We start from the raw sequence: 27159 nt of genomic DNA, 5'->3' as shown, positions 1-27159 counted from the left end.
GCCCTGCTCCGCTTCTATACTTATAATAAAAACATACGTTTGAAACAAATGGCATCGTGACTGATGTTTCCGGGGCCCCCATATGCTGGCGGATCCAAGGTTATACTCAGGGATTTCGAGGAACTCCTTTTTTCTACAATAAGAAACATATTGGGCCCAAATATTTTTAAAAAGTGGAATAAATGACACCGCAAAGGATAAATTCCATTTGTCCGCTCCTGTTGTGCGTATACCAAACATTTTTGCTCGTTCCAACAGCTGCACTCTCCGAGACCGGGTGTACCTTAATTGAGATAGGTAGTATTCAGAGTCCCTCTAAAGCGACGTTGCAATTCTTGTTCAAACAGTCTGCGTGCGTTTTGTTGACACAATGTCCTTATTATATCTTCACAGAAAGCTAATACGCAGAATCGAACAACGTCTGTGCTATTAGCATTCATCATCATCATCATCATCAGCTTAACTACTTCCACTGCAGGGCAAGGACCTCTCCCATATATCTCCAATTAAAGCTGCCATTCCCCAACTGCGGCCACCCCAAGCAGCACAAGTAATTGGCCCAACATTGGCACTGTATTGGAAAAGCTGGCCCTACAAACGACCAGGATGGGACCATCCTGTTGCAATAATGAACCGATGACCTGTGCTGCCTGGGACCGTATCCCCACAAACTTCCAATCTCATCCGCCTACCTAACCTTCTGCCGCCCCGTGCTACGCTTGCCTTCTCTTGGAATCCACTCCGTTACCCTTAAGCGCCAGCGGCTATTTTGCCTTCGCATTACATGTACTGCCCAATCCTATTCCTTCCTCTTGATTTCTACTAGGATGCCACTGACCCGCGTTTGTTCTTTCACCCACTCTGCCCACTTCCGGTCTCTTAACGTTACACCTATCATTTTTCTTTCCATGGCTCGCTGCGTTGTCCTTAACTTAAGCTGAACACTTTTCATTAGCCTGCCATTCATGATCTGAGAGCCCCTTCCAACACGCGGAGCCAACCAGCCCGAGAGAATGTATTTTTTATGAATTTCCATCTCCTACGGCCATTGTTTATTGCACCCGTTTGGCAATTACTCATGTCCCCATTGTTTTCAATACCGCCATTCTTGATTTGGTCGCTCCGTGTACAACATTAACCTAGCAGCACTGAATTACCTCTCTAAGCCCACGCATTCGTGGCATGTCATGACAAGAAAGCGTTTGAAAACGTTGCAGAACTCGCTCTACCAGAAGCTTTCTTCTCGCTTTGAATATCGGTGCAGTTATCAGGCTTCTCACAACTATGGCGTGTTCTTTTCATGTATTTTTCCTGAACAGCCTCTCTCTAAAGTCCCCAGGCTACATCGCAGTGTAAATTCCAGGAAAACAGCAGACCCGCACGTATGTATCGCACGGCCAGGAACGAGATGTTGCCAGCAGAGCAAGTGGTGCGGAAGCAATGAAGAGGAAATGGAATCCAAACGGCAATCCGGCAGACTGTGCATCCGGCTTAAGAAGATCCTCTTATCACGAACTGCGGATGGTTCATAACCCGAATGACGCACTACGCCATGCATCCCGCATCCTGCAGTGAGTTCAATCAACCGGTTAGACATTAACCCATGTTTACCACTTCTCCTACACGTGTAGATTTACATTTGGCACATTTAACCGTGTTCCACTTGTTGCAGATATTCCTAGGCCACGGCACGTGGCAGCAAGGAAGAGCGCTCTTCAGACCATCTGATAGTTTTGCAACTAAAAGTGTCAGTGTGCTCATAAAGAACTGTAGCTGTTGCAACAAAGCACGCGTGCGGCCGCAATGAGTCTAGCCCACAAATGACACGAAAAGGTTTGCAAAATATGCTTCATTTGAATCTGGAAGCAATTTTTGGCGACCCTCATATCTTAGTGAAGAACTGTGACCATGTGGATTTTAACTTATTGATTTTGGTTATTCAGCCGCACGTCTCACCTCGTATTCGCCCGAGAGATTTCAATGGTTAATGAGAATAGCATTAATTTACGTTGTTGGTTGAATTGGTGACTGAACATTATGAAAGAGCGCAGCACAAAAAAGAACGGGACTGAAGAGAACAGACACACATGAGCGCTGACCAGCAACTCAATGCGTTTATTGCGCGAGCACGTTACTACATTTGCAGAGTTTTTCACAGAAATAAGAGCCAGAAATAAAAAATAGGAAGCAGAACCTTTTACCGAAAAGCAGAGACACTACACCTAGTCGTTCAGGAATTAAGATGCGCCAACTCGTGGCTGGACAGCGGGACTCATGTTTTGCTGACACATGATGCTCGCCTACGCGCGACAGAGCACGCTTGAAAGATTTCCCTTCTCTCTGCATCAGAGTAATGCCTGAGGCTAACGCACCGATTACAAATGGTAAACACACTCGACAGCTTTTTCAGTGGATCGCCAGGTTGCTGTCGGTGGCGGCGGCATCTAGGGACGAAGCTATCTCTGAGGCTATGATTTATGCATTGACCCGTTTTACCAACGCATGATGCGCCGCAGGAAACGGCGCTACTTCTGATACGTATTAATTGGGAATATAAATACGGTGGGCATGCTCGACTTAATCATCTTTGTCAACAACGTCAGTTGGTGAAGTGAGTTTCCTAGAAGAAGATTCATACTGGTGTTGTAGTCATGCTTGACACAATGGCTAATGTTGTTGTTGTGGCTGCCTTCGTGACATGGCACATACCCACGACGGGGGATTGGCCAGGGATCAGTGGGGAGATCCCATAGAATAGGGTAATCTGGTGCCAAGGTAATGATTGTACCTTGGGCGAAATTTCAGAGTAATTAAAAAGAAAAGGAAAGAACAAAATATCGGGAGGGAATATCTGATAATTAAATGTATGAAAATACCCGAACGTTCTTTTAAATGGTTAATGTGCACGAGCATGCAGAGAGCCGGGAATTAGGGCGTAGTGTACGCCAGATGAGACTATAGACGCCATGTTCCCAACATTTAAACTAATGGCGACATCACGACGAAGTGCAGCATAAGGAAGCATTTCGATAACGCGATTACCCTCGCCGATGTGGCTATACAAATGTGAGCCATTTACCTTGCATCCGTAAGAATGTCGATTTGATTGACGTCGCTATGCACCCTCCGCACCGGAGCAGTTTTCGAATGCCATCAGAAATGAATGGCTCAGATATGTATGGGCACCGTGACGAGGGCAATCTCGTTGTCTAAATTCTAAACAATGAAATGGCTATTAGTAGCGGCTGGCTGCAAATCGCTATTTGCAATCAGGCCCCTATCAGTAATAGTTGAAAAGTTTCCTAGAATTTATTTGATCATTTTACTAGTTAACATGATAGGCCTATTATTTGACGTTTGTCAACACTGGCATTCGCTTTGCCTCAAAAACCCGTATTTTTTTAATATCTTCGACCTTCTAAAAAAAACATCCCGTATAGCAGCCCTCAGTTCGTTGCTGGGCGTGTACCTTCTGGGTGGTAATTCATGGTAATTCATTAAGAAGTTGGCGCAGAATATCGCAAAACAGCAAGTGGGGCTTGAAGGATTGGTTTGTTAAGCCATTTAAGAACAATTCCTCGCACTACTGTAACACGTGCAGACGTCAGGGCGGGGTTCGGTCCCTCTCAGGTCGCCATAGTAGCGTAGAAACGGGATGAAGTGATGTGCTCCAGTTTTATCGATATCAGCGTAGTGCAACCAGGCTGCGTTTCCTGCGTGTTAGCGATGTGTGGGATGTCGGGCAAGCTGAGAGAATTCATGATAGAGGACGGCGAAGCGGTTCTAAATCAGGTGTTCTAATCGGGCAGCAAATCCTGTCGGAACTACTTGAGGATAAACAAGCGCCAACCGTGTTGGGTATAGAACTGACATGTTTATTGCATGGCTTGAGCTGTGTTGTTGTTGTTGTCTCAAATACAATGGCACACACCCACGGTGGGGGATTGGCCAGAGTTTGGTGCTGATGCAAACAGCTGCATGCATTAGCGCCAGCTTCATTATCGTCTGCGGGCGCTGTTCTGAGCACGGCGTGAGAGGCGCTACAAATTCTTTAGACTCTCATACTAAAAATACAAAACGTAGCGCTTCTCACTACGAATTTCCGAAAAACAAGCCGGCACAGTTACAATAGTGCTTCTATCTCAGCGGGTACTGAGGTATGCTTTGTTAATATATATGATTGGATAAGCGGAAGCTTAGCCTCCAGGTTATAAAATACAAACATAAATTGATCGGTGTTATGTTCCAAACTTGCGCCATCATTTGTTTTTGTCTGAGTGCAGAATTTTTTAGGTTTTGCGTTTTTCAAAGCCTCGGCGTTGAAATTCAACTTGCGTTTGTGAAAACTGTTGGGAAGGGATTCTAAAAGCGATGTCTTGCGATCGGCTGGTTTCCTTCAGCGAAAATGTGCTACCTCGATGGAAAAAAACGCGAACAACCCGGCGCCAATACGCTCCGCTGTTTCAATTCCTTTTCCCCGTGCTTTTACCTTGGTGATAGGAAAAAGACGTTAGAGTCGTCCTAGAATGTATCATGGACGAGTCTAGGGTCTTTTTGGTATCACCGAAGTAAAAGAGCGGTTAAAATAAATTAAAACAGCGGAGCGTGTTGGCGGTGGCTTGTTCGCGTTTCTTTCCATCGAGGTAGTACTTATGATATGATAATGGGGCCACTGAAGGCGCTAGAAACAGCACTGCAAACCGCACTGAAAACGATAAGTTTTTCATTGAAGCCCCCGCCGACGAAGCAACAGTGCTTTGTTAGCGGCCATTTGTTTTTGTGCAAGGAAAAACATTGAATGCTGAAAACCTCGTTCAAGGGCAGTCGCATGACTCAGAGGGAATCACGTGCTTCAGGTCGGAAGTGACGCGGAATGAAGATTGACGACTTCGATTCCATTCCAGCTGCTAGATGTGTATGAAAACGCAGCCGGTTAAGCAATGCGAGCGCAGCGGCTGTATTTCCTAGGAATCCTTTGCGCAGGAAGAGCCTTACAGTAGGAAATTGCGACAGTAAAAGAAAAAGTATTGCATTTATATGCAATTTGCATGGTGCTATGGCTGACAGGCGCACCAGTGCCGATGTCAGGCAAAAACCACTTAGGGACTTTTTTCAGGCTCGAAGTCCATAGCGCACGTATGTGGAAGAGACATTCGACTGCATTATAATTGCTGAAAGCCGCCCTGGTGTTCATGTTAGTACTAGCAATTTTATAGTGCTAACGTACCCATAGTTTTTCTGTTTCGTCCGAAGTAAACAGTACGTAGAATGATCATGCATTTTTCGAAATACTTCTCTAGAGATATGAAAGCTTATATTTTTACGACTTATTGCAAAACTTTTCCTAGTACTGAAGCGCAGTAGCGATAATATCAAATGTATGTTTTTTTATGATATCTCTTCAGTAAAAATATGATCAGTTTACAATCACGAGCTGGGGTTTTAACTAGGCTGCCAAAAATATCATACATATTACCAAGCGGCCCATTAGCAACTTCCACTGCGCAATGACAAAAGGCCCGCTATCGGTACGCTGTGGGACAGCCGTGCAAATAAAGTGTGAACATCGATACACACCGAAAAGAAGCTCGACAACGGTCGTGACTCATCGCAAAAAAAAAACTGCAGAAAGGTGAAGAAAATATACCATCTGCCTAAAGCATGAAATCCTTCTCTGAAAGAGGCTTAACAGCGTACACGAAGCCTGCTACATAAACATTATTAGCATTGTTAGAAGTAGCCGCAAAGTGAGAGGTGGAATATTTTCTAAACTTCGAATGGGTTCATTGTATTTCTCACCAGAGTCGCACCACAATAGATTTAATGGATTAGTTCGGCAGCCGCATGCTAACACTCATCGTACAAGGCCTGTCTATAGTTGGTTCTTCAAAGTGCAGATCCGACATCGTTCCGCGTCGAGCTTTTGAAGGTAGTGCTTCCCTTTAGTGATTTCCATCGTGTACAAACCACAAGCCGGGAATCAAGCTCGTGATGCTTGTGAAGGTTTTCCAGCAAGTGTTTCTGAATTTTTTTTTTTTATGTTAGGACCTTGTAGGACTGTTTTTAGCACATATGTCCTGAACTTCCTGCTTGAGCACCACCTGCGCTCCAAATATTAGCATACGCACGTACGTGCAAGATGCCAAAGCTGTCCTCAACAGCTCTTGAAAATCCTCCTTTTTTCTCCGCGAAGCATTAAGCTTCCAAAGCGCCAACTAAAGCTGTGGCTTTCAATGGCCGCATTCCCCTATCCGCGCAAGGACCATGAAATGATCAGATAAAGAGACAGGTTAACATCCCGCAAAATGCGCTGATTAAGGAGTGGTGTAGAGGCATAAATCTGGACAAGACGAACGTGGGAGGTCTCTATAATGCTCGCCAAGGTGGAAGACAGTGCAGCAAAGGCACTCGCAGGGTGTGTTATTGTGGAAAAGGCACGTGGGCGGGTGAGCCATGTCAGCAAAACAGGAAATAAAGCGACGAAAATACCAGTACAGTTCTCGAAAATATCGAAGTTCTTTTATTCTCTTAGACGGTAGAAACGATGCAACAGCCGCGCTCTTCTGGCATCAGGTTGGACTCTATTACGGCCGACGAGGTACCCGAGCACTAATACCTGGCGGTCACCCAAGCGACACAAATTTCCTATTTAAGCCACGCAGCAACTTAATGTACAATAACCGGGGCAGCACTACGGTTTGCTCTGGTAAGAAGCTTTCCCGTTTCTTGAAGTCTGTTTAGGTGAATCTGTGTCATTTGGAAACAAAACCTCCTCGGGTAAAGTACATATATGCTTCCACTTCTGCTACCAAACATATGGTGTTCTCTGAGTTTGAAATCGCCACGCAAGACGTGAATTGATTGATACTGAAATGTTATAACTGGCATACCTGATGTCAGCGTGATCACAATAATAAGACAATATGCAAATAAACCATTTCTCAGACCGAGACTTTGATTGGCTTGGTGTCAAGGATTTCGCTTTGTCAACATTAATGGCGCCATCAAGCCACTAATGCTAACGCCTACTCTAGCGCATGAGTCGCAATGACCGCCTCTGAAATTTCTTTATAAAAAAGTCAATCAGAGTGCGCGATGAGAAATTCAAAAGTCGCTGTGTTCGTCTTGTTGAGGAAGGCGTAGATGGGAAAGAATTTCCTTTAACCTGGAAAGGAACAAAATAACTACATTGAATTTCTCGCTTAGTTTCAAGCGTCGATAGTGGCACTAGGCTCGTAACACGTCACATGTGGGAACACAAGTAACCGGTCAGTTCTTTTCTGTGTGTTTCTGTTTCAGGAGGAAGCCTGATCCTTCGTATTTAATGCGCAGTCACAGCGACAAGCACACGCAGTACAATTAGTAGCTAAGAGCAGCCTAATTGCCTTTATTTAGATATTTTGGCCTTGTAATATTGTACTGGGTAACACCTCTGACCGTCTTGTAAGTTACGTTTTCTGAAGTGCCGTCGGACTATTCAAACTGAAAAACAATGAAATTTTGGCTAAACTAAAACGCGGGCGTAGATTTCGTCCATTCATTTACTGACGTGTGTACTTGTGAAGAATTGTGAACCCCCATTGGCAAAAGACACTTAGAAACGTTATGAAATGGTACTTTAAACAAACTGTGTTAGCTCATAATAGCAGATTCGGTCAGAGGATCGAATGCTGCACGCTTTTGTAGCTGCGCGTATGACGAGAATATATCCCACATTCTTTGTGACTACCCTGCCTACAGCGCCGAAAGGCAGTCGCTCTGCCGTGAGCTAGAGCGTCTAGAGCGCCCTCTGACGGAAACGAAGATTCGCGGCCGTTGGCCGCGGCGATCTTCGGCGGTGAAGGCCTCCAAGGCTTCTACTCCGCTTCTTGCGAACTTCTGGCCTCACGACAGGCTGTGACTTTAACGAACGCTGAATATTCATAGAGATTTCAATTTTCTGCTGCGCTCCTTTCTCTTTCACTTCTTTACCGCCCCACCCCTTCCTTCCGTGTAGGGTAGCAAACCGATTTTTTTTCCGGTTGTTGCTGTTGTTGTTTGCCTCACAACATGGCACATACCCACAAGGGGGATTGGCCATAACCAGGCGGTGACTATTTGCATTGCAGATTGCATGCGGCAAGCATAGGATGACCTAAATAATTGGGCAACTCAGTTTCTGTGACAGAGGCGGTTACAGGTTGTTAACCTCCCTGCATTTCCTTTTCTTCCTTCTTCACCTCCTTGTACCTGTTACGTGCGTACTACTCACTCCATGTTGCACATATGACCCACTTGTATATCCGTAGCTGAAGCACATCATCATAACAACCTACCTAAAGAGCCATCCCGATAATAATAATAATAATTGGTTTTTGGGGGGAAAGGAAATTGCGCAGTATCTGTCTCATTTATCGTTGGACACCTGAACCGCGCCGTAAGGGAAGGGATAAAGGAGGGAGTGAAAGAAGAAAGGAAGAGAGAGGTGCCGTAGTTGAGGGCTCCGGAATAATTTCGACGCAAGCACCACAATTTAGCCAAACAATAGTGTTACACCTCAAAGAGTGAACCACGGATAGTGCAAAAGTCAATCTTCGATAGTCACAGGAACTCATTTGGAAATTCATGAAGCCAAACGTTAAGTGAATTCCAGAACATCCCCGGTGAATGTAATTAGAACCAGGACGCATCAGCGGGCATTTGCAACTTCTAAGGTTTCCTCTAAGTGCATAGCTTTATTAATTGGAATGTCTGAGCGGCGAACCGAGTCCCGTGGTTGGTTGGCGTGCGCTTTTAAAGCTCACGTCTATTCCATTGCACTTCAACTTCAAGATATGCAAATGTCCTTCAATGTATCCTTACCTATTCGGTGAATGTCAGTCAGCCTTGGTGCCATTTCGCACTGGTTAAAGAGCGATGAATGGCAGGGCACAACGACGCGTTTGACACGCCTGAGGAGTTTTATCGCCACTAATCCTGTCTCGGGAAAGGAACTGGGCGTCACTTGTGCGAAGAATTAGCGCAGTTTGCGACGGATTAGCGAGGTGTGGTCCGTGTGGTTCAGCCGCACTGGGTGCGGCTGCACGAGGCTCGTTAGTGTTAGCTACGCGGCCAGACCAGCTCTAAGTGTGATTAGTCGTTTGCTATCCTACCTCGGGCCGTATTTTATAAGCTGCCTATTTTTAGATAGCCATTTCGCGTCTGTCTGGTCCCATTCAAATGTCACTCAGATGTACCCGTGGTTTTCGAGCGCCTGTGGAAAGCGATCCGGCCATGGGGTGCTTGGCGACCGGACATCCCCACTGGTAGTGTTCCTGTATATGCTCCCGCAGGGAGCAGAATTGCGCGACTGTTTTCCTCGCGCCGCTCTTGATGCCATTCGCTGAGCGGCCGTCACGTGATGCTGCTGACGACGTTTGTTCCATTTTGAAGTGGAGGAGCCGACTTTCCAGGCGCAACGCCGGTTCCTCGCCAGCCCCAGTACCCTCTCGACTGCCATCGTGATCGTACGCGTCCGGTCGGTCGGCTGCGGTGTGTTTCCGCCTTTACGTGCGCTACAGTTGTATATATTTTGATAGTGTGCAGTGACGGCAGCCTCCAACTATGACGGGGTGCAGTGCGTCAAACTGCAAGAACCGTACCGAAAGCGAAAAGCGTTTTACGCAGTGAACAAGCTTTGCCTAGGCTATTCAACTATTTTATTTGCTAAGAATACCCTTAAGGTTCTACTGACAAGGTTGTTAATACTGCCGCAGAGGGGAACAAAAATAGCATGAAATACTTGAAAGCAAAATTGGATATTGAGATAATTATTTTTCTGGAGTAAAAGCATGGAGCAGTCCAAAACAAAGATATTTCAGAATGCAGTGAAGGTGCATATAATTCAAGTAGGTCTAGAGAAAACGCAATAGTTCTTAGGGAAAAACGAGCAAATAACCGCTCCAGAAAGAGATACACATCACTTTTCGGGATCATTGGAAACTCGTATGCCACAATTCAGCTACAGTGACTTAAGCCAGGCTTCTCTAATTTTTGGATATTAAAGAAGTACGACACGTGATGTGTTTGGCTTGAAAAGATGACCATGGCATAGGTAAAATGCAATGGGGGGCTAGAAGTCAGAGCAACAAATATTTTGTGAAAGATAAGCGCTCGAGTTTGCGATATCCGTGCCTTTGGTTGGTTAGATTTACTTGCGTGCAAAATGCATTGCTTTAGACTGCCCGCATTCACATCGCATGCAGCGTGGTTTCACAAGCTTCGTGCAACATCGGTGGTCGCAAGCCTATAGAATAATGTATTTCAATGTGGTTCTGCAGGGAGATGCATTACCGCACTTCTCTTCATCGCACAACTCACGCGGGTTTTTCATTTCCAAGCATTTCTGTCCCATTAATGTCCGTACTGCGAGCTATCGCTGTCATTCCGCGATCTTTCGGTCATGCTGTATGATATTTTCGGAAAATCGGATTATTTTCCGACGTTTTTTTCAACGAAGTATGTGGGCTTAGCATCGATCTCTGAGCACTAATACATTAAAAGGAAATAACGATGCCCGCAATCAAGCGCCGTTTGCAAGCTTTTCAAAAAAAAAAGCGAACTACTCTACAGCGCCAGCCCCGTCATGATCCCAGCGCCTGTGCACTCGAGGAGCTGCTTTCCCGCACAGCTTGGAACAAAACGGCGGACCTTCGCGCAGCTCTGCTCCCTGCGGGAGCATATACAGGAACACTACCCACTGGGTGCCATTGACTGCCATCTGCAGGCACTGGTGAGGTGCATCGCAGCGTTCTGTCAACAGCAGGCGGCCGGGCCTGCCCAATGGCTTCCATTACCTGCAATATGCAGCCCATGGTGAGGTCCGGTCGCCTTTTGCCCAATGGCCTGGACGCTTTGCACACACGCTTGAATGCCACGGTTATATGCTACTGACCAATGACAGATGCCCAGACCGACGCGAAATGTCCACTTTTTAAAGCGTAGAGTATGGAATACGGCGCCTCCTCTATCGTTCATCAATTTGCGTCACGGCGAAATCAAACGGAGCGTGAAATAGATTGCTGCAGAACACGGTTACTGGTTAGCAATTCACTTTAAAGCTAATCCCTCTTAATAGTAAATGACAGGCATGTTTTTCTAAGCGTTATACTGTACAACGACCCAGCGTCAACGCCAGGCGTTCCTGCGTAAGCAAGATATGGAGGAGCCATGTTAATTCAGGCGCCTCTGAAAAGGAGGCAAGCTGAAGGAATCAAAGAAAATACCTTCGATACAATATATGCAATGCATTTTTTGAGCTCGAAATAAACATGACAAAAAAAAAACATCAGCGCAGTTCGAAAGCCGACTTCCGCGTTCAGGAAGTCAGCATTCGTCCAGCGTGTATCTCCATTCTGTGTCCTGTGTATTTCACGCTGAAAACAAAATGCATTCCACGTACCAAGGCTAGTCCGTCTTTCCACTTTAACAATACATGTTTTTCTATGGACAATTGAAGCAGATGCATTAAATGAGCACTTGCACCAAAGGTTTTAGCCTGCATGTGAAAATTTTTTTTACTTGTGTGCGGAGGAAATCTGAAGGCAGTTCGCAATTCTACAGTATTGATTTACTTAAGATGATTTATTAATGCTTATACCCTAGTAACCGTATTCCGAGCTCCATCGGCGTACACTCTTAGTGGACCGCCTATTTTTTTTAAGGTCACTCTCCACGCCCATTAGCCAACAGTTCAGTTAAACACCGGAAGGTGTCTGCAGGTGTAATGTTATAACACGCGTAAGTCTACTCGCGGTAAACGTCTGGACAAACTGCTCAGCCACTCGGGCCTGCCGTACAAACATTGTGACAGAAAATAAAACAACTTTATTAAAACAGCAAAGAAACAATACAAAATAATTTATTATTCTGAAAAGCACACCATAATATACTAGACGATGTCGTCTGAAGCGCTAAAATACGACAGAATGAAAAAGAATATAGGATATGCACATGTCCTGAGGTCAGTCTCCGTTGTGTCGATTTTTAGTGCTACAGCTTTCAAAACCTTAGGTACTGAAGCGATAAAGAGAGATGCCAACAGCGAAGTGGGCAGGCGCCGCAATGCTCGCGCTACTTTTCACTGCCCCTGTACCATCTAGCCGAAATATGAGTTTGCTAGAAATTAGCCATACCTTAGTTGCCCGAGCACCGTCACAAAGGATAATCATATGGAATTAGAGCAACTCGACCTCTTCCCTCTTAATTCAACCAAAAACTTACCTTATTTATACACTAATATCGACTATTGGCATATCGAGCGTAATTCATTTCCTGGCGTTGGCCTACTGTTAGAAATAGGGAGCCCTTTGGGACATTTTGGGATGTGCCAACTCCCAAAAGCTATTGCAATCTCTTCATTAGGAATGTGCTTTTAAGAACGCTCCAAGTTTTTCTGTTGTTTCTAGCCTGTAGACAAATATTATTTTTATCCAATAAGCATATTTCTGACTAAACACAAAACTCAATCTACATAGGTGAACATCGCTTGCTCCCCTATAGTGGAACGACTTTACAGCACAATACCCTCAAAATACAGCTACCGCAACTGAGATGGCTCCGCTAAACTCGTACTCAGTGGACTTAGGTACAAGACACTGAGCCCGCGAGGCACGTTGCTAACCTCACAACTCTCGACCCCAAACTGATTGCATGTGTGGACGAGAATCAAAGCTTTAACGACAGTATCCGGCCTTCCTTTTGCTTACCATATTCTTACCTGGTCCTAGTTTCCTTTTTGCCTGTCGGCTGGAGTTTACGTTCAACCATGCACGGACTATCCCAGATCACAGCTCTTCCACAAAGGTGCTTTATAAAGTCTTGAGAAGTAGCACATATAAATATATCTTTTTTATCGGCATTTCTGGACCGTTCGCACACTTAAATAACCACCGCTTTATTTCGCGTTGAAAACGGTCGCTCTAACTCGGATGTTTCGTGGATGTAAACTGGTTAAAGTAATTGCATTTTCCCATGTTTTCACCACTCCAGAAATAAACACGTTACAAGGAAAGCAAAGCTGCAGTGAACCGCAATGCTATCGGTGGACACTTCAAACCCACTGTGCGAGTAGGGGTGAAGGAGAGATTCAGACAATTAAGAAAGACGCACACTAGTCCAGCGCTTAGGAATAGTTTCGTCCACTGGAGGTTTTCTCATGCGCGCTGACATCGCACAACACAGGGGTGCCTTTGCACCTCGCCTCAATCGCAAGCCGTTCACCGCAGGCGCTCTTCAGCCTACGCTCAATTATTCAGCTCGACCTGACTCTGAAACATCATATCTTGCTTTTATTATTAAAAGCTCATCTTTACTATGCTCTGTGGTCATCCGTCCCCTGAGTAACATTTTTCGTGAAATCTCTGAATTCGCAGATAAATAAGCATATCATTCCGCTATTTTTAAGCTTATTCAGGCAACGACACCTCCTTAGGCTGGAGCCTAATTAATGCTCACGTTTGTATACAAGCAGCGGTTATACATTACGTCAGGTGCTATTCGGTGCAGGCAATGAAGATTGGAGAATTTTTTTTTTCTCTTCAAGAAGAGTCAATAAGCGGAAATCCCTGTAACTTACTTCACCATGGCACAGGTCTTGAGGTTGTTTTAGGCACTGGAAAAGCATAAAGTTTCTATTTGTGAAAGGTTACATGACCATTTTTGTTTCAGGCTTTGGACTTAAAAACAAAAGGTGCAAGCTGAGCTAAACAGGAGTTTTTCTTTCTTGCCGAAAACTTTCACCACATCCAAACGAGCAAAACATATTTTCTTTTCAGTTAGGACGCCTTTCTTCGGCCGTTAGCGACCGCACGGTCAAGAAAAATTCGGTCGAAAATAGTTTTTCATGGCCACTTGAAGAGAAATTAAGCCGTGAAATCCCTAAACTTCTGCCTCACCACAGATTTTGAGAGCTATGACAAACACATTACAACAGGAATGAACGCGAAGATTTATAAAACACACAAAAGCTCTTAAGCAAGCAGAAGCGAAACCGCTATCGCTTCTTGCTGATCTAAAAACAAAAAGTGGAATCGTCTACGGAGCATTATGACAGAAACCGATGGTAACTATTTTCATTCCTCAATTATGCTGAGGATTCAGAAAGAAGTCACCAGAGTCAGTCCGTGACAAACTTAAGGGCCTTGTTGCGTTGATAGGAATTTAGAGCAGTCAGTACCAGATGTCTGGCGAGAATTTCACTGGAACGTAAGAAAATGTGTTTGAATTCATTTTGTGCATTGTATGCCAGACCTTTTTTTCGATCAGAAGAAGAGAGAAGATGCTTCATTATCGATTAAATATCACGCTGCATAATGCGAACAGGTTGTGACGGTTAGCACTTGTTTAGTTTTCCTATGTAAAATTTGCGCGTTTCTGTTCTTTATTCCTGCGCCTAATCATATGAACAATGATAGAATGATGTAACCCCTGAAGTTATGGGAAGGATTTGACGAACAAAAAGGCAGACTATTCCGAAATGAAGAAAATTCCTTGGCTCGAAGTTCTGGCAGTGCACTCACCTCACCAAAGTGTAAGATATTCGGAAAGGTAACTTCTGCGCATGATTCTGCAGAAAATATGGAGAGACGATATGAAGGCTGTATTTTTCATGCCCGCGAAAAATAAATGAGGCTAGAAACCCTTCTCGTTTGCTCTTCCGCATAAATCATTTATTTTGAGTGTATATTCATTTGTTTTACTTTAGATTTTTTTATTTCATTAGTGCATTTTAAAAGTTCTGATGTTTGTGAACAGCCAGACTACCAACAATTTCTAGTTCTATAGTGAGAAGTATTGCAATCAATAAACTGCTATTTGTTCACCGAATGCAAGATGATGCTATCCAAATCGCAATATGTAGGTACCGGTGGCTGCTAAAATCAAGACAGCGTAAAAACTATGTGGCAAATATCTTGCGTGCCCTATCCTGACTAGTAATCATTCGTAGCATGGTAGAACCATTTTATTCTATCCGCGGCAGTTTACGCATATGCTCTCAGGTGAGAACAGCGCATCTGAAAGTGGAGGAGGATGCTTGAGATGTGACACTGCTGAACAGAAAGGAAACCAGTTGAAAAAACATCTTCCACTCACAACAATGCTACGAGTCGTGTACAATCCCGGTTCAAGAACACAACAGGAAAAATTATGTTGTCACAGCGAATTTTCTGTATTGTTTTTGATTACGAACTTTAAGTAACAACAGAAATTTTGCAGTAACAACCGATTTGTAGCTACTACAGAAAAGTGCTACATAACTACGTAATACGGAAGAGTACTACACGCAAAACAAGAGCAGTATAGAGAAATATTACAAAACAATTGAAAACACTGGCGTTATGACAAGAATACGAAACAGTTTGCCGTAATTTGCTGACGGTTTTTGCGTTTCTCTCGAATTAAATTTTTTTTTCAGAGCAAACTCATATCTATGCTAAGTACTTGATATGCAGGCAGCAAACTGCGACAGTAAAAAGTTAATGATTCACCTGTCCGAAGGCACTTGCTTCGCATGAAAGTAAACATACCAATAAAGGCCACGAAGAAACGAAATGATGGAAAGTGTACTTACCGTCAATCGTCGTCGCCGCGGAGATCGCCGCAACCAACAGCGCTGCTGAAAAGGCCGTAGATTTAAGTGAAATCATTCTGAAGGCAGAAGCAGCAGTGTAAATAACAGCGTTTTTTTGTGGATGGGAGAACGCTGCTGTTAGAACGGCTTCTTGCTGTGCCAATTATACAGCTGCTCTTACAGGCATTGATTTCGTTTCTTTTTGCCGCATTTGGCATAACGCGAAAATTAGAATCTCCCAGATGACCTTCGTCACGACCTCATTGATGTCGACGTCCAGTGTGCGTTTTCATTGAAGAGTTTCCATTCGGCTTCTGACGAGTACATATGCCCACGCCGGACATCGTGAAGTGAAAGCAATGAAATGACAGTCCAGCACGAAGTCCGGACGGTTACCTTACACTCTCATTAAAAATGCACCATAACATTCCTATCCGGGGCAATACATTTTATACTGACTTCTCCCCTCTGATTTGAACCCTCAGAATAAATGTATCATCCGCTTTCGCATGCAGGTTATTTAAAACAATATTTGCCATCAGCCAACTCCATTATTGAGCACTGAACACTTTTATGGCATTCTCTATGTGCGTATTCCTTGCTGCCGCTTTTGTCTAAGCCAAAGATATGTTACCAGAAAAAAAAAACGAATGAAGCTTTCATTGTTATGTTAGTAGAATATTAGCTGAAGTATCAGAACCACTTACATAAAACCCACAAAAAACTGCAATGTGCCCCAGCATGCCCTCCCCCCCCCCCCCCCCGAAAAAAAACCCTGATCACGTGTCGTAACTGTAGCATTTTACAGTAGTTCTAAGTGGAGCTTGCGGTCGTGACAGAGCCAGTTTTGTGGAGATCTCCCCAGTGCCTCTAACAATGGGCAGTCTTTTAGGTCCCTTAGCCTGCGCTAGGCAACAGAAAGATGCAACGAACTTTTTATTTGCATATTTAAAGGAAATTGCACATCTTGAAAAGCTTTAGATTTGCCTTGCATGTTATCCTCATGCCTTCTTCACGCAGCGGACTTCGTTATCCCATTTGTCGGACTATGCACTTCACTTCATATGCAACATCATTACTTGCCGAGGCACCTTAGTACGCATTTATTGGGTGCATTTTATTTCTCTTCTTTTATTTGTTTTATTCTACCTTTTCCGCATCACTCTTCTTCCGCCTTTATCTCCCAAATTCCATTCCCCGCTCAGAGTAGCATGCCATAGATTTTAAACACCGGCTAAATTCTCTGTTTTTTTTTTTCATTAAAGGGCTTCTCCTCCTCCCAGTTCTGTCGTTACTATATCTGAGCGTGCCACAAAAAGCACCATCGTTGAAACGAAACAGTGGTTGCGACGTAAACTTCACATTCGTGAAATTCCACAACAGTATCGGATGAAACAGTAAAATTTATTGTTTCGTTCTGATTAACTGCAAAGAAAACCATTCCCCTGAGAAACAGCTCTCTTAAAATTATTTCGGATATAAAAAAAACACCAGGCTATCCAAGGGTTACTAAGGAAAAAGTAGTCCCGACGTTTGGATACTAACTTTTCCTTAAGGGTGTCAAGCGATGAGCACGCCGCGCTTTCCGTCCACTGTAACGTGACGTAGGCATTTGACATGGGAGATCCAAAGCTATAATAGCCTTCGTACGTTGCGAGGAAGCATTTTGTTTAGTAGAAACACCGACAGTTATGCAGGCATTGTGGATCGATTGTATAAATGAGGCGCATGTAAAGGCGCTACAAAACATCCATATGCACTGCACAGTCGGCCATTCTTCTACACAGAAAAGGTGGTACAGCAATCAGGAATAATGATGTCAATCAGGAAGAGCATCAGACAAGTTCACAGAATGTCGTCGGTGGTTTCAACTTCCCACCTATTCACCTATTTACAAGACGCGTACAAAAGATGGGATTGTGAAGAGATACAGATGAGAGTTACTACAGTGCCCCTTATTATCCTCCTACTCCCTTTAGACACTTTTCACATCCGCAAAGGGAACGAGCCGACGCGACCTTCCGAAGTAGTAGGCTAGTTTGAAATCAACGAGCTGTCTCGTTTTATTGTACACAGAATTTCCATCAACATATCAAATATAGCTTCTGAGCGCTGCTTGTCAGGTAGTGGTTTCTGGCTGCGTGGATATCATTGTCAGCTATATTAGTAAAAGTCATTGATAGTTTTCCTAAAATCCTGGAAATAACACCAGTTCCTCTCCTTGTTATCGAATAAAAAAGCCGCTTTCTGTAACACAGAAGCGTCTGTGCACAGCGACTGACAAAAAGTTACGCTGTTTTTTTTCTATCAAGGCGTAATAATGATGATGATGGATTTTTATGGCGCAAGGGCATCTGTGGCCAAAGAGCGCCATGGCACAAAGTATTTGTATTTTACTCAAGGTGGGGTCAAGGACCCATTTTTCGAGCATTTCACTGTAAATAAGCCGAGCACCAGGCCAAGGGGAAAGCTAGTGTCCATTGTTTCACGGGTTGGTACCCGGCGGCACTGGCGGTCGAACCCCGCACCTCCCGCATGCGAGGCGGATGCGAGGCGGATTCTCAATGACAGGCTCAGAGAACATGCCAATTCTCTGGGCGCAAGTGGCGGCTCCAACATGTCTTTGCATTGCCTCAAATGCGAACACTATACTGACAGGAATAAGAAGAAGAAACAGCAGTGCCGTCCTTTCCTCCGTTCCACTGTTGTTATCGGGCGAGCTTCCGATAGGATGGCCCGGGAAATTGTAGAGGCCCTTAAAATTAGCACCACGATAGGCTGCGTAAGTAAGGCTTCGGTGGCCCTTCGCAAAAAAGAACTCGCCTTTGTCCGCAATGGATAGCCTGCTTTTGTTGCTCAAATCCGATTAGTTCTGATAAGATTCTGCATGTGCCTATTATTGATGCAATTTTTACTGCATCTATGAGCGTGCTCCTTTCTTCCCACACGTGATGTTATGAATTTTGTACGCTTGCGCCCTCTCTGCTTCTTAAGGCGGTGTATCTTTTCTGAAAATACCATTGCAAGTTTGCGCTCGTGTGTGTGTGTGCGTGTTTCTCCCTCCCGTCCTGTGTTATATTCTGAGCAAAGTTTTTAATTATGTCTCAAACCACTAGGCCGCCGCTGCGGTCTATCAAGCTGTAATTGCTACTAACAAAAATCACTGAGTACCAATGATGCCGCCTGCCGAAGCATCGCAATTACTATGCATGACATACAATTCGTGCGTATGGAAGTGTTCCCGTGTGCTGTGAATGTACATACGCACAGGAGCATGGCTCCATAAAAAACAAAGACGCGCGCTCGTATTCAGGTTCTCCCCCACAGAAGCCGCGCATTAAAGTTGTGTCCGCAGTGGGAATAAATATATGTATGGTCTTTCGTTTTGCTAAATTCTATGCATAAAAGAAGTTGAATTCAATTTTCATATAGAATGTTTGTATTTCCCAAAATTAAGGTACCGAAATTCGTGGCTTTTGTTTCAGCCTGTAATGCTGCAGAAAATAGTTTCTTTTATCCTTTTACCATGCTCAGTTTTCTTTTATTCTGTCAAAAACATTTTGTGACACGTCGTTTTGTGCCAGCATGTGAAGATTCTTAACGATACACGTGCTTTAGTTTTCACCGAGGAAGGGTTAACAAGATAACGTCAATACGCCGTTTCCTTTGTTGTTGTTTTTTTTTGCACAGTAAGTCTAAACGCACATTTTTTCAAAGCTTGTGGCCGATACGGAGGTTGAAGACACGCTAAAGCTTTTCTGTACGATCGTTGCATTGTGTGCGTTCAGTTTTGTGCGTTTTCTGCCTTGAGAAAGAGCCGCCAATGTTCTCTAGAAGCAGTGAACACATTCGATCGCTTCGACTACTCTGTAATTGCGCAAAAAAAGAAGCGAATAAAATACGCGCATAATGGCGCGAAAACTGAAAGATGTTGAGGAATGTTACCTTAGACTCAATGTAACATGATTGTAGCTTCAGCGCACGCAATAGGTGGTGCATGTGCATTTTGTTCTACGTTGCAAAAAAGCTCGAATGCCGGTTTCGGGAAAAACATTTCTATCAATAAATGGATGATTCTAATTCCAGTGGTGAAATACATTGCATATCAACAAAGTTTTTCTTTTTTTTCATTTTCCTCAAGTTTAGGCATATGTCAGGGTTAAATGAACCAAACTATCTTTGAGGAGATTTCCTTTGTGCGGCCACGTCTCCACATCACCCAGAAGTACCGCTCTTTGCTTCGTCAAGAAGTACTAAAACCGTTCTAGTGAAAATCATTGACCCACTAGAATTAATCAGAATACTTCAGTATGGCAATACCCGCCGCGACGACTTAGTGGCTTTAGCCTTTGGTTACTGCTCCCAAGGTCACAGTTCGATCCCGGGGAGGGCGGCCGTGTTTCGATGGGGGAGAATTACCAAAACACCAGAGCGGTGTGCGATGCCAGCGTACGTTGCAGGATCACAGGCAGATTCAATTATTCTGAAGCCCTCCACTAAGACGTCCTTCACAGCGCACATGCCGCTTCGGGGCTTTAAATTCCACGATTTAAAATGCACATAATGCCGTCCACGTGTACCATGTTGTCTATAATGTCAAGCTGGTAATTCGGAGCGTTTTTAATTTTGTGCCACAAGTTTTCACGCTTTATTTATAAATCAGCGACTCGCGCAGACTTGGCCGGTCTTGTTCATCCTTTAAAATAGGCCCGGCCCGTTCTTTAACACTATCACGCCAGCATCGAAGAAACTGCCAACAGCGGCGCATGTCAACTTTTCTCTACAAGTGTAAGTGTGCAACGTTGCAATGCCGAGCGTCTCAGTACCCGTGCCATAGCTACCACCACTGATGGCCTGCATTTTCTTGATGTAAAACGTCCACCCAACTCACCATTTTTTTTCCACGGATTGTTGCAATGTGTTTGAACTTCTTAATGAGGTACTACGGAAATGACGCAGCTCAATGAAATGTAGAGGTGCAACAACCCAAACAGCACATGTTATCGACCCAATATTGCAACAGGATGGTCCCATCCTGGTCCTTTGCAGGGCCAGCTTTGCCAATACAGTTCCAATGTTGGGCCAATTACTTGTGCTGCTTGGGAAGCGGTGGTTGGTTGGTAGCGCATACTACAAAAAATATTTTGTACAGAGGAACTGAGGCGTTGCATAAGCGTTGGAAAGCTTGGAATTTGTGTGGAGAACATTTCTTGAAAAATGTAGCAGCACGCCTTAATTTCGCTTTGTAAATAAGTTACAAAAATTACTGCTTCATTTAACTGACCGTAGCAGTTCTCGGTCCCATTATGATAGCCTTTATTTTCTTTCTAGCGAAGGTTATTGCGGTTCTAGAACAACAACGCGTTTACAAACTTTCTATATCTGCTGGCATCCGTAAAGATATAGTTAGAATTCATTCTGAATTAAAGGTAAAATAAAGAAAATTACGCCCAGATATGAAATTTAATTGATTTTTTCGGGAAAAGGAAATGACGCAGCAACTTCCTCACTTATCTCGGTGGAAACACGGACCGACCTGCTGCGGTGGCTCAGTGGTTAGGCGCTCGGCTACTGATCCGGAGTTCCCGGCTTCGAACCCGAACGCGGTATCTGCGTTTTTATGGAGACGAAACGCTAAGGCGCCCGTGTGCTGTGCGATGTCAGTGCACGTTAAAGATCCCCAGGTGGTCGAAATTATTCCGGAGCCCTCCACTACGGCACCTCTTCCTTTTTTCTTTCACTCCCTCCTTTATCCCTTCCCTTACGGCGCGGTTTAGGTGTCCGCGGATATATGAGAGAGATACTGCACCATTTCCTTTCCGCAAAAACCTATTATTATTATTATTATTATTATTATTATTATTATTATTATTATTATTAATATTATTATTATTATTATTATTATTATTATTATTATTATTATTATTATTATTATTATTATTATTATTATTATTATTATTATTATTATTATTATTATTATTATTATACGGGCCGCGCCTTAAGGGACGGGAGAAAGGAGGGATCGAAAGAAGAAAGGCAGTAAGAGGTGCTGTAGTGGAGGTCTCCGGTATAATTTTCGACCACTTGGCGATTTTAACGTGCTCTCACATCGCACCGCACACGAGCGCCTTTTGCGTTCCGCCTCTATCAAAATGCGGCCGCCGCGGTCGCACGGGCACTCCGGCTCAGCAGACGAGCGCCTTAACCACTGAGCCACCGCGGCGGGTACGCCGAGATTTAAATACCCCTCCTGGGTTTGTCGTAAAACATGAACTTACTCAGGTTAATTCCCCGGCAACATCGGCGTTACTTTAAATAAAATACGCGATGATGCGAAGAGATTAGCGAACACTTCGTACGCTGACCTCTTCATCCCCCAGAATAGATTGATAACGACCCACCTGAACAAGCCGGTCGGAAATGAGGTCCTGTCACGAACTGCAAGCCGGCTGATGGCTGTGATAGATGAGCCCGGCGTCAAATGATGCCTACCCCACGTGTTGATCTTTTGACCGCTCAGGCAAGCACGGGTCTCGTCAACCGTACAGGCCAGTTGCAGCATTGTCGGGGTGCTTTCATTATGTCCTTTTTAATTCGGCTGCTTGTTGTGCCCATCGAAGAGTAATCCTCAGTGCCGGGGTGGATGCTACATTCAATTAGCATTTCATTTTAGCGCGATAGAGTTAAAGGCCCCGTTGTGTGTAGACGCTGTGAGCGAAAAATTACGACAATGACTCTGGGAGGTGGTGCCCACAGAGCAACCTAAGAGGCAAGTGGCCAACCTAGGTCACGTTGCCTTGCAGGATCCCCACAATCTGCCCACCGGATAGTGAGAAAACTCCCCACAATGGCAGGTGGCAGTTAACTATTGGTCGCTCGAGAAGAGCAACCTGGGACGCATAAGACCCACAGGTGGCAGCACCTGCCACCGCAGGGCTGTGGTGCACCGCTTAACAATTGCACCACTGCGCCAGCAGGGCTATGATGACCCCCAGTTATCTAGAAATATAAAGTAGATAATGACCTTCTGCATATATGAGAATTAACACATTAAGCTATCGCGTCATACCCTTTAGGCTGAGCGTAAGTGTCCCCTCAACTTTTTTCTCACGTCCACAATTCTTCACATGTGCCTGAGAAGCTGTTCTTTTCTCGTGAGCCTACACCGGCGTAAATAACATATCGGGTCATTCAGAAGCTGTTTCTGATTTTGAGACAGCCCCGTCAGACATTGCGAGACTAGTGGTATGTAGTTGGGTCGTTCTGCGCCAAAAGCATCAAAGTTTTCATTCATCACACACCGAGTTCATTCAAAATGTTTACGCCTATTTATTGTGCTGTAGAAATGTGGAGGGCAAAGTAAAACAGCATTTTCCGAAAAACATTTTTTTCGTGGTGTGACATGCCATCATATTTTCAAGAGAAGTGCGTAACTAGCTACGTCTCATTAAAATTTGTGGAAATTTCAGTGCTTTCATTTCACGTTTGAATTTACTTTTGAACAACATATCAACATAGTGCTTTAGTCTCGGAGAGCAAAAACTGCTAGTGAAGATATTTTAAAACTTTATATACTTGAATATCTAGCTCAAAAAGCATCATTTATGCTGCTTCTTTGGACTTCATGTGATATTCGAAAGCAATGCAAAAATTTTCGTCACACTAGCTGGGCTGGCGAGTTGGTGATACATATTCAAAAATAGCAGCGCGGAAAAAGGAGACAAAGGGTAGAAAAACATGAAACAAGAGCTGTCTACTGTTTTTCTACTCTTTGTGTCCGTTTATCGCGCTGTTATTTTTTAATGGGAAACTTTGTGCATTGCGTTAGGTTCAGTGGCGCAAAGAACCTAAGGCTATCATGCGCCAAGTTCAAGGTGTGGAGAAACTGTTTTCTGTAGAATCTTAGAAAATGAAGAAATACACCACTGGTGTAGAGGGCCTAGAACGTTAGTTTGTACTGACTAGAAATGACGGGAATAAAATTTAGAAATGGTTAATAGTAAAAGCTTTAAAGCAGGTCGGGTAGCCTCTCAGACTATCCTTAGCTGGGGCAAGCATCTCGATGAGCCCAAAAAATAAAATTAAGACAGTCTTTTTCTCCAGAACGAGAAGGCGGCTCAGGTATACCATAAAATCAATCGAAGCAGTTGGTCAGAAATTATAATCTCGCGTGAAAACCTGCTTCTCTTAAGAAACTAATCAAAACTCGATGTTGGCCTCATGTTCATTTAGGAAACCGATGCCCATTATAACGTCGCCGGAACATTGCGGTAGCACAACGAAGGTCGCAGGATAGGTATGTCCCTTGACCGTCCCTCGCTTTGCGCATCGTCTCGATGGCGTAAGGAGGTTGGCCTCCGGCGGTGCGAATTTGTAGGCCGTCCCAAGAGGTCGTGACCATCCTTAGCTGAGCGGCGGATGTTCCGCTAATCACCGAACAATCGGCTCCTATGTCGTCGACTGCAGCGGTAATTTTGAGGCCGTCGACAGCCACATCTAAGCCAGATGTTTTGGCTCTCACGTTGCACGTCGTCCTCAGCGTCGGGTCACGGCTTCGTCGGGTATATGAATTGTGTGTGTAGGTCATGTCGCCCGGGCTTTCCTTTGTGTTGGCGTCATTCCGAAGCCGGATCGTGTCGTGGTCGAGCATGTGTTTGTGTCGTGTCGTGGTCGAGCGGCGTCAGCGTTTCGGGTCCGTGGAGGATCTTCGTCGTTTGGCTGGTGAGCAACCTCACCTCCAGAGGTTGCTGTCTTAGTTTACCCTGCGAGGGCTATGGTATCTTTCACGAAGGGCCGCTGCGTAGCTGCGGCGTGGCGACGCGAAGCGCGAGGCTGACGGCAATGGTGCGCGGGGAAGGTGGTGAAGGCATATGCTCCTCTTCCCGCAGGTAGTCACCGGTTTCTTGCAGGCGATGGCCGAAGAGTGGTCGTGGGGCATCAACGGCAAATCCTCGAACACCGATACGTCGGTACGGGCAATAACGAAGAATATGGCCGGCTTCACCGCAATGCAAGCTCAGTGGGCGTTTGTCGGAAGTCCTCTATAAGTCGCATTTCCTGGGGTTGGAGCGTCATTCGCAAGCTGGGCGGGAGCGCACAGGGGGCCGGCGTTTGAGAACAGCTCGTTCACGTCGAAGAAGAGCACCTAGAGGGTGTAGTTGCAGGTGAGGACTCCGTACTGTAGCGGCGTGAGCCTTGACTGGAGCTTCGGCTGGAGGCGTCGACGGCGGAGGGCCAAGAGCATGATGCACTGCTTCGCGGACTATTTCCCCGAGGGTCGCTACTCGATTCTGGTTGCAAGATGGCAGCAGGCGACGCAGCTCTTCGCGCACAATTTCGCGGATGACATCCCGCAGGTTCCCTATGAATGCTGGGCCATCAGAGATGGTTCTTGAGGTCACTTGAAGATGTAGAAGGAAATGCCGGGCTCGTGCTTCCAAGGATTTCTCAATTGTGGCTGCATCGCTGGTGAATTCAGCGACGGTCTTCGGTGGATTGCAGGTCAGACCAACGAAAAGTGCCTCTTTAGCGCAACGCATCAAAATCTCCAGCTTCCTCTCTTCGTTCATTTCAGGATCGACACGTCGAAAAAGGTGCTTCACGTCTTCTACGTATGCGGTCACTGTCTCATTCGTGTGCTGGATATGAGACTGTGGAAGCAGCTACGCTCTTCCTTTCCTGACGATGCTTGTGAGTGCCTTCAGGACTCTCGATTTAATGATTACCACGTCGCGAGACAAGCTTCGTAGTTTTCAATCCTAACTCTGGCTGGGACATTCAGGGCGAAGAAAACACGGCTCACTTCAGCCTGATCATCCCAATTGTTGAAAACGGCGAAACGGCCAGACTGCTCCGGCCATTCCTCAGGATCCTCGCCCGATGGACCGCTGAACGAGGGTGGCAGTCGGGGCTGGTGCAAATTAATGCGGGCTGGTGTCGTAGCTATGGTTGACGTTAGCGCTGAGGGGTCCTCCTTTGTTCATGGTGCTCATGTGCGGTCAAGAAGTAGTCCGTATTCAGGTGAAGGCCTCTGGAGACGAGGGCTGCTTCGCCCTTCATCTTCGATTGGGACGGCTGCGGTGGCTCTGTCGTTATCTACTTTTTCGGGCCGGCTCGGGGTGCTTTGGCGGCTCCCATGGCGGGGGGGGGGGGTCAAGGCGACAAGGACATCCGTTAGCGCCTCCACCAGATGTCGCATTGCGGTGACCGCAGTTCAGGCAGTGAGGAAGAGAGCGAAAAGTGATTCTAAAAGGGAAGTGTTTATTGGGCTGCACTGCGCCCAGAATCAACTGAATGACTCTGCGGCAGCAAACGCAACAAGCGGGCACGGCTGTCGTCGAACAGAATGCCCCCTGCTCGCGGTCGTGCTCAATTTAATACTGATAGCGAAATTTCTAGACACGGCGTGTAAAGTTACTACAAGAGTCTGAAACAACGCAGAAGCAGCTCCTCCTGGATGCCATTAATCGAGTTAAATCTGCACGCGTCTTGCATCACAAAGCTATAAAGCCGCCTGCCGGCAGCTTTGAAGTATTAATCAACAAACCCTACAAAGGTTCACTGCAGTATCCACAGTACACTCTGAGATGGGCGCATTTACGAAAAGCTATGGGCTTCACTTGGCTTAAGCTTTAAGCCCTGCCGATGTGTAAGATGAAAGTATGGAGCACAGTTCCTTGGAATAGCCTGGATACGCGAACAAATTAAGTTACCAAGTTAATGTTACGAAGTACATCACAGGAGTGCAATCCATAAAAATATCTCTCTTCCTATCACCGAAGCGTTGACCTTGTTAACAAACTCTAAAAAAACTTTCTTTCAGGACCTGGAATACTCTCAGCTTGGGTGCAAACCATCTTTGTATTTATTTATTTATTTTTGTTTTCGTTTTACTACACAAATCATTAACTGCCATTCTTGTGGCAAACACCTTTTTTTCCGCACCGTCAGAATTTGGCCATTTTCACATGTGGCCAAAAACGTACACTTTATCGCTGAGGCGCTCTCACTCTCTTAGTTGCTGATAAATTTATGTGTGTAAACTAATAACTGATAACTGTATGAATTTTTATATTAATAGCTGGTGATTTACAAACGCTGCCTCAGTTCATCTGCTTGCCGAATAAACACGCATTTAGGAAACCGCGTATAGTGTAGAAATACGGCTCAGCAATATTTTTGCGGAGCTTGTTCGGTGCCAGTAAACCGAGGACAGTCCGATTTTATCACCATAAATTTAAAGCCCGAAAACGAATGGCTTTAACTATGTTGTGATATTTGTTAAACGGTAATCAAGACAACGACTCACTCAAATAACGTGTATGAAGCTATTACTGCAGTAACCTGTAAGGTCACCAGTATAGCGCGCTAAAAATCAGGTTATCAGACCTTCGAGATGAAGGTGATCCACAGCTACATCGCACGCTGGAGCGTGGTCAATAACTTTATATTCTAGATATATCTAGCAAAAGAGAAACTTTCAACTCAGTTGCAATTAGGAGCCAAATTGCTCGTAAGAAGCCAGAACTACGATTAGCGTTATTTACCTCAATGAGAATTTTGGAATACCC

This window comes from Amblyomma americanum, chromosome 8 (genome assembly GCF_052857255.1).
Source record: "Amblyomma americanum isolate KBUSLIRL-KWMA chromosome 8, ASM5285725v1, whole genome shotgun sequence".
Taxonomy (NCBI): Eukaryota; Metazoa; Arthropoda; class Arachnida; order Ixodida; family Ixodidae; genus Amblyomma; species Amblyomma americanum.
This window is presented reverse-complemented; position numbering follows the sequence as displayed.